The sequence below is a fragment of the Megascapheus bottae genome, chromosome 5 (assembly GCF_031878675.1).
Source record: "Megascapheus bottae isolate mThoBot1 chromosome 5, mThoBot2.hap1, whole genome shotgun sequence".
Taxonomy (NCBI): Eukaryota; Metazoa; Chordata; class Mammalia; order Rodentia; family Geomyidae; genus Megascapheus; species Megascapheus bottae.
In genome coordinates this window covers 81,431,419-81,438,444 of record NC_143513.1, presented here as the reverse complement: position 1 = coordinate 81,438,444, position 7,026 = coordinate 81,431,419, and the positions used below count along the sequence as shown (strand labels likewise).

General features: G+C 43.9%; 2 non-coding genes across 2 annotated transcripts; both read left to right on the top strand.

Moving 5' to 3' along the window:
- Nucleotides 1-6,017: 6,017 nt before the first annotated feature.
- On the top strand, nucleotides 6,018-6,089 carry Trnac-gca (transfer RNA cysteine (anticodon GCA)). Its single transcript has one exon. It is a non-coding gene; the product is annotated as a tRNA-Cys (tRNA).
- An 865-nt stretch (nucleotides 6,090-6,954) lies between these two features.
- On the top strand, nucleotides 6,955-7,026 carry Trnac-gca (transfer RNA cysteine (anticodon GCA)). The gene has a single exon. It is a non-coding gene; the product is annotated as a tRNA-Cys (tRNA).

Below are 7,026 nucleotides of genomic sequence, written 5' to 3'. Positions count from 1 at the left end.
ACATTCCGTTACTTTTTTCCCCTGTATTTTGGCCTTTGAATCTTAGTAGTAGTTTCAAGGTAAGTTATTACTAGAGCAAATCCATTCACTGCCTGAAGTGCAATGACTCAGGAGGTTGGCCAACAGAGAAGATACCTCTGGTTCTTGCTGTTTGGCTTGAACTCTGGGCCTGGGTGCTGTCCCCGAGCACTTCAGCTCAAGGCTACCGCTCTACCCCTAGAGCCACAACACCACTTCCAGTTTTCTAGTGGTTACTTGGAGATAAGAGTCTCATGGACTTTAGTGCACGTGCTGGCTTTGAACCTTGATTGATCCTCAGATCTCAGCCTCCTGAGTAGCCTGGATTAGAGGTGAGCCACTGCGCCCTTGAGGAGGCACTGGAATTTCTGGGCTGAAGGGTTACACACCTTCCTGTTCTCCAGGTATGGAGATAGAGCCTGGGTTCTGGATGGCTTCTCCTCTCAGGATGAGACCTTCCCAGAAAATTCTGCAGTTGCTTTCAGAACTATGGTCAAGAAGGAGGAGGAAGATCTGGATGGCCTCTGTCACCTGGGGAGCTCACTGACCCCTAGGGCTGAATCATGCCCAAAGCCTTTCTTAGCTTCCCAAGCTGCCATCTTCACTGTGGAAGAGAGGAGAGGCTGTGGGCCCGGAGGCTGCCAAGGTGGAAGGAGGTTAGCACATGGGGGTGTAGAGAGAGGAGAGGATTCATAGTGTAATAGAACCCTTCTTACCGATTGACCAAAAGGAAGGAATGGAAGTCACGACCAGGAGCTCATTATAAACAGTGACAATGGTGAGTGTGCAGGCAAGGGAGAGCTTGTGCTCACGGGTCACGTGGGTGCTGCCTACCCGTGGAACAAATGCCTCCTCACCTCTGAATTCCATGATACTGGGGTCTTTTTCCTGCAAAGAGAGGAGATGCTCGGCGTGAACGCTTCCTGTATTCTGGTGACCACCAATGGACTTCTGCGGCTGGCTCTGCCCTCGCACGGGTGCTTATCCTTACAGCCTTCAGCCTTGCCTCCCCCGTGGGCACTGTCACCCACCACCTGTGCCCACATCTCTAGGGTGGCGTTGGGCTTTGGCTCCTCTTAAATCTCCACCTCCAGGGTTCGCCTGGCATGGGGCTGTGCCCGAAACAAGCCACATGACCACAGTTGTGCCATCCTGAGCACATCTGGGAGAAGGAAGGGATTAAAGGAAGGGCAGTGAGGGCTCTAGGGTAGCCCTGTAATGGCTAGGGAATTCCTCTTTGGGAAGCAGGAGACCTATTGGACCCATCATGCCCCATTTTGTTCACTTACACTTGACATTCCAGAGTCTTCAAGTTTTAACAACAATTAAAATCAATAGCTGGAACCTAATACTTCATATCCTTAGCAGATTTCCCTCGTGACCTAATATGAGCATAATAATAATCAGTGGCAATGTAATTGTAGCCCCACTGGGACCTACCAAGCTGCTGGCTACAGGATCCTGTGGTTGAACAGAGATCTACTCAGAGTGAAAGGTACAGTGCACATTTCAGTGTTTAGATCCCAGAAGAGCCAAGCGATCCTGGGAGAGGAGGGCTCTGCTGGGATCCAGTAGAGGCAGGAGGTTCTGGCCCAGGTTGGGTGAAAGGTCAAGAGACCCTGATTTCACTTTTCACAGACTCACTGCACTGTCCTGGTGTGTGAACTCGAGAGGTGAAGATTAGGAAGTGTAAGTAATCTTATCAAGAGAAGAAAGCTAGAAGCTGGTGCCAGCAGCTCCAGCTTATAATCCTGGCTGAGACCTGAAGATCGCATTTAGAAGCCAGCCTGAGCAGGAGCATCTGTGAGAGTCTTATTTCCAATAAACTTCTTAGAAAAAAAACAAGAATGGTACTGCGGCTCTAGGGGTAGAGAACTAGCCTTGTGCAAAAGAAGCTCCGGGACAGTGCCCAAGCCCTGAGTTCAAGCCCCAGGATTGGCAAGAATAAAAACCAAAAGACTGGAGTTATGAAATTATTGTCTCTGTTTTTTTAAAAATTGTGACTGGCAAGAACAAAGGAACAAAAGGCGCATGGTAGCCTTAATATGTGGCTCTTAGATCCAAACAGTACAAGAGCGAGGATTCAATATTTACATACCCAATGCTATGGACATGGTACTGGAAATATAAACACAACTACATAGACATAAAAACCTATGACTCCATAGACATAATGTTTTATTTCATAAATTAATATGTATCTATGACATACAAACCCTCAGCCTAATTTTGATTATGTTCTAAAATCTAAGTGTCAGTGATTGTATATAGAGATTCCCTTCTTGAATACTTATTTAAATACTTGTTTGTTTACATCCTATTTGAAATGACATGTCATTTGAAATAGGATGTAAAAATCAATGTTAATAAATTCTTTAATAAAAAAAATTGGGACTGGGGAGAAAATTCAAAGATTTCAGAAACAAGATTGAGCTTGCTGAAACTCTGCACAAGAGGCCACCAGCCAGCCAGCCCGCCTCCCACAGTAGTGTCATTGCAGCGTTACAGGAGTCCAGCTTCTCAGATGGAGTAAAGACAGGGATCTAGAAAAAAGAAAAAAAAAGAAGCAACCAGAGCCACGGCATATTCTGGGTGTTAGTTCCTGACATCGGTAACAAAGCTGCTAGGCCTTCCCTACGGTCATCCACGACTTCATCATTTCTGCTCACTTCTCATTTTTTTTAACTATTTATACCTGTTTTGTGTTTTTACTATATGTGTATTTTCAGCTTTATCTTCTCCTGTCAAACTCCTCTTCCTTTCTCGGTGTCTATCAAGTTCAGCATTTGAAAAGAGAATTTGAAAAGATCATTATCACTCATCCACCTGTTTATTGGCAAGATATCAGGAAAACTTCAGAGAAACTAATAACTTGGGAGACAGAGAAGATGAGGGAGGAAGAGGAAAGAGAAGGAGAGGGAAGAGAGAGGGAGAGAAATAATTCATATGTGAAAAAATATAACATTAAAGAAGACTCATTGTGAAATAGTACTCAACATTTATTTTTTTTGGCCAGTCCTTGGGCTTTCCTCAAGGCAGGTGCTCTACCACTTGAGCCACAACACCACGTCTGGCTTTTCTATGTATGTGGTACTGAAGAATTGAACCCGGGTTTTCATACGTTCTAGGCAAGCACGCTACCACTAGCCCAAACACCCAGTCCAGTACTCAACTTTTTTTTTTTTTTCAGTACTCAACTTTTTTAGGAATGAAAGAAAAGTATGAAACATAAACTTTAAAAATTAAAGTGGAAGCAGTTTTCTACAAAGCAAAATAAAACAAAATCAAAATTGAATTAAATGGAGGAGGTAGAAAAAAGAGGAATGATGGAGGAATATTATGCAGATAAATTTCCCTGAAGGGAAAGTAATTCTCACCAAGTAATCATAATGTAATTATAGAATACAAGGACCAAGACGAAGATCTCAAAAACATCGGAAATGACAGAAGATGGTGAGAGATACAGATCAGGAAATCTCAGCGGCACTTCTCCAGTCACTACAAGACGAGTGGAGATGTCTTTCCCCAGCTGAAGGACTGTACTTGGTGCCTGAAACTCAGTGCCCGTCTACTGCAGATCAAGAGTATACGTAGACTACAGGCATTACTAGGCACATGGCATTATAGGAAAATTATCTCAACTCACTTTTCACAGAAAGAAGTTGGAGAACATAATACAATAATGTGAGGACATAAGCTAAAAAATATTCAAGATTTGGAATTCAGGAGGGAGGATCTCCTATGCAGGAGAGGAAAAGGGGAAAAAGCTTCCTACTAAGGAGAATGGACATGGCCGGACACTGGCTGTACAACAGGCTTAGGGAACTTGGAAGAGCGGGATCTGGAACCCTGGATAACAAGAAATAGAAATGTAAATCATCTAATACTTTCATAGTGTGAACACATCATGGTTTTGAAAGGTATTTTACAGTGAAAGTAAAAGATGTGGAAGTCTTGGATATTTTGACAATTATTTCAAAGCAATTGAAAGCATGGAACATTCACGAACTTCAGGGAAAACAAAAAGTTCCACACAAAGTCCTAGTTCTACTTAGTGTTAGATTAGACCAGCAATGTCCTATGAACAAATCATAGCGACTAGAAACATAGGTTAGAACATAACCAAATGTTAAGATTTCAGAACTATATTGGAAAACAGAATAGAAGCACTTGAATTGAAATCTTCATCTAAACAAGTCAGTGATATCTAAACATGATCAAGTTAGACATAGAATATTATCTTTATTTTACTTACATTCATAGAGGTAAACAAACTAAAGAAGTAGTCCAAGCTTTCTTTGGGTGACAGAAGGGATAAGCAAAGAATGATTTGTTTGTAATTATAAACTTTAATAATAAATTTCAAGGGCCAGGAGTTTGGCCTAGTGGTAGAGTGCTTGCCTCGCATGCACAAATACCCGGGTTCGATTCCTCGGTACCACATACATAGAAAAAAGCTGGAAGTGGTGCTGAGGCTCAAGTGGTGGAGCTCTAGCCTTGAGAAAGTCCAAGGACAGTGCTCAGGCCCCGAGCCCAAGCCCAAGACTGGCAAATAATAATAATAATAATAATTTTCAATATTTAAAACGTGCAGCTGGACTGATGGCTCCTGTCTATAATCCTAGCTATCCAGGAGGCTGAAATCTGAGGGTCTCAGTTTAAAGTCCACCTGGACAGACAAATCCATTATCTTCAATCAACCAGCAAAAAGCTGGAAGTGGAGGTGAGGCCCCTGTGGTAGAGTGCCAGCATGAGCAAAAACGTCAAGTGACAGTGCAAGGCCCTGAGTTCAAGTCCCAGTTCTGGCATCAAAATGGCACGAAAAATGTAATGATAATTCAATAGAGTAAGACAGAAATTTCCTCTAAGAGGAAAGCATTCATGAAATAGTAGCAAGCCCAGTGGCTCGTAGTCCTAGCTACTTGACAGGCTGTGACTGAAAACATCAGAATTCAATTCTAGCTTGAACTGACAACCTCAGAAGACCTCAATACACAACTGGCTGTGGTGATTCACACCTGTCATTCTAACTAGGACCAGTAGCCTAAAATGAGGTCTAGACATGCACCTAAGCAGTAAATGAGATCATCTCAAAACAAAAAAAAAGACTACAAAAAAGGCCAGAGGCGTGGCTCAGGAATGCCTCCCAGCAAACACAGGTTGCTGAGTTCAAACCCAAGTATCACTAAAAGCCAAATGAATAAACAAAATTAAATATATATAAAATATTATATGTATAAAACATTCTATATATTTATATATGGTCAGGTACTTAATGGCTCACTCCTGTAATCCTAAGCTACTCTGGAGGTGGAAATCTGAGGATCATGGTTTGAAGCCAACCTGGGCAGGAAAGTCTGTGAGACTCTTATTTCCAATTAACCCCCAAAAAGCTAGAAGAGGAACTGTGGCTCAAGCTCTAGCTTTGAGCAAAAAATGCTCAGGGTCAGTGCCCAAGTCCTGAGTTAAAGTCTCAGGACTGGCACCCCAAAAAAATTACAATAGTGAGGCTGGACGTGAAATTAAGGGTAAAAGTTTCTCATATGGATGCCATATCCTCTGTCCCCAATCCAGAGGCTGTGTGGTGCTCGAGCTATGTGGTCTTTCCTTGTGCTTCAGCGCTCACCACCACTCTGACGTCTGAGGTCCAGATGCACAGGCTGGTGAGGTGTCTTCAGGTACTACAAGTATCTCAAAAGAATTTCGGCAAGGACTCTTCACATTGTTCTGTGTAACACAACGACATCAGATGTGGAAATCCTATGTGAGCGCTTTTCCAGGCTAGGCTATTCTCACAGACTGAGGAATTGGTGGGAGGTGTGGACATGTGAGCAGGAGTGCAATTGAGTGGGGCCTTGAGGACTTGAGAAAAGCCTTTCTGGGCTGAATTTGGGGAGGGGCTTAGTGATGCGTTTACCCACTCTATCTCCAATAATTGGTAGAATGCTGGATGTCACTGTGAAGATGAAAGTTGCTTATTAGACACTAAGAGCAGGGAAGGGGGTATAGCTCAGGGGTAGAGCATTTGACTGCAGATCAAGAGGTCCCTGGTTCAAATCCAGGTGCCCCCTCTGTTTTGTTTACTTATGGAAATGATTATTTATATTCTACTCTATTTTTCTTTCATTTATTATAACGATGATTCCTGGAAGATAAGGTCAGCATTGCACAGTGGCGTATCTGTCACCACTTTCTTCCCGCAGTCTGGCATCCTTCAGATTCTTCATTTCAGGCTCCCCTCACATATCTGATGGCCCCAGCACTATGATATTCTCCAAGAAAGGACATGGGCTGTGAGGCAGGGTTATTCTGACCTTTCCCACAGCATAAGATGGCTATAGACAACAGAAGATTTCCCAGGAACGAACAGAAACAGCTGACCATAAGTCAATTCCCTCCCCTCACCACAGTGGTCAGACGCACTGACTGCTGGTCAGACTCAGGAAGACAAACGCCATCACTTCATATCCATGTTGGGTGAACTGCTTTCTTCTACGCCAGAGCCCACCACACATTTGCCTCAGCCCCAAAGATCAAAGCCCAGCTCCCCTGTTCTGCCAGGAAAAAGGGATTCTGTGGGGCTGTTACTGCAAATGACAGTATATGAACTGTGCAACACTGTGAGTGACAGCCATTCCGTCATCACCAGCGGTGAAGTGTGGGCTAGGAGCCTGGGGAGGAGAGAGTGGGCCGTCGTTCATGGACTAGACCAGAACTGTGATGGGAAGTGGGGAGGGGTTGTACAGGTAGCACCTCTCCTTTTCTGTGGCTGACGGTCACACTCAAGACAGGCCTGAAAGGATGGGGAGCTGAGGGAAGGACATGCCTGTTAGGTCTGGTGGCTTCTGGAAAGTTGTTCCAAGCTGTAATTTAACTTTATAGAGTTGATGTTGCCTCACTAATGAAAAAGATTAGCTAGGCAGTTTAGTTGCCATTGGGGGTATAGCTCAGGGGTAGAGCATTTGACTGCAGATCAAGAGGTCCCTGGTTCAAATCCAGGTGCCCCCT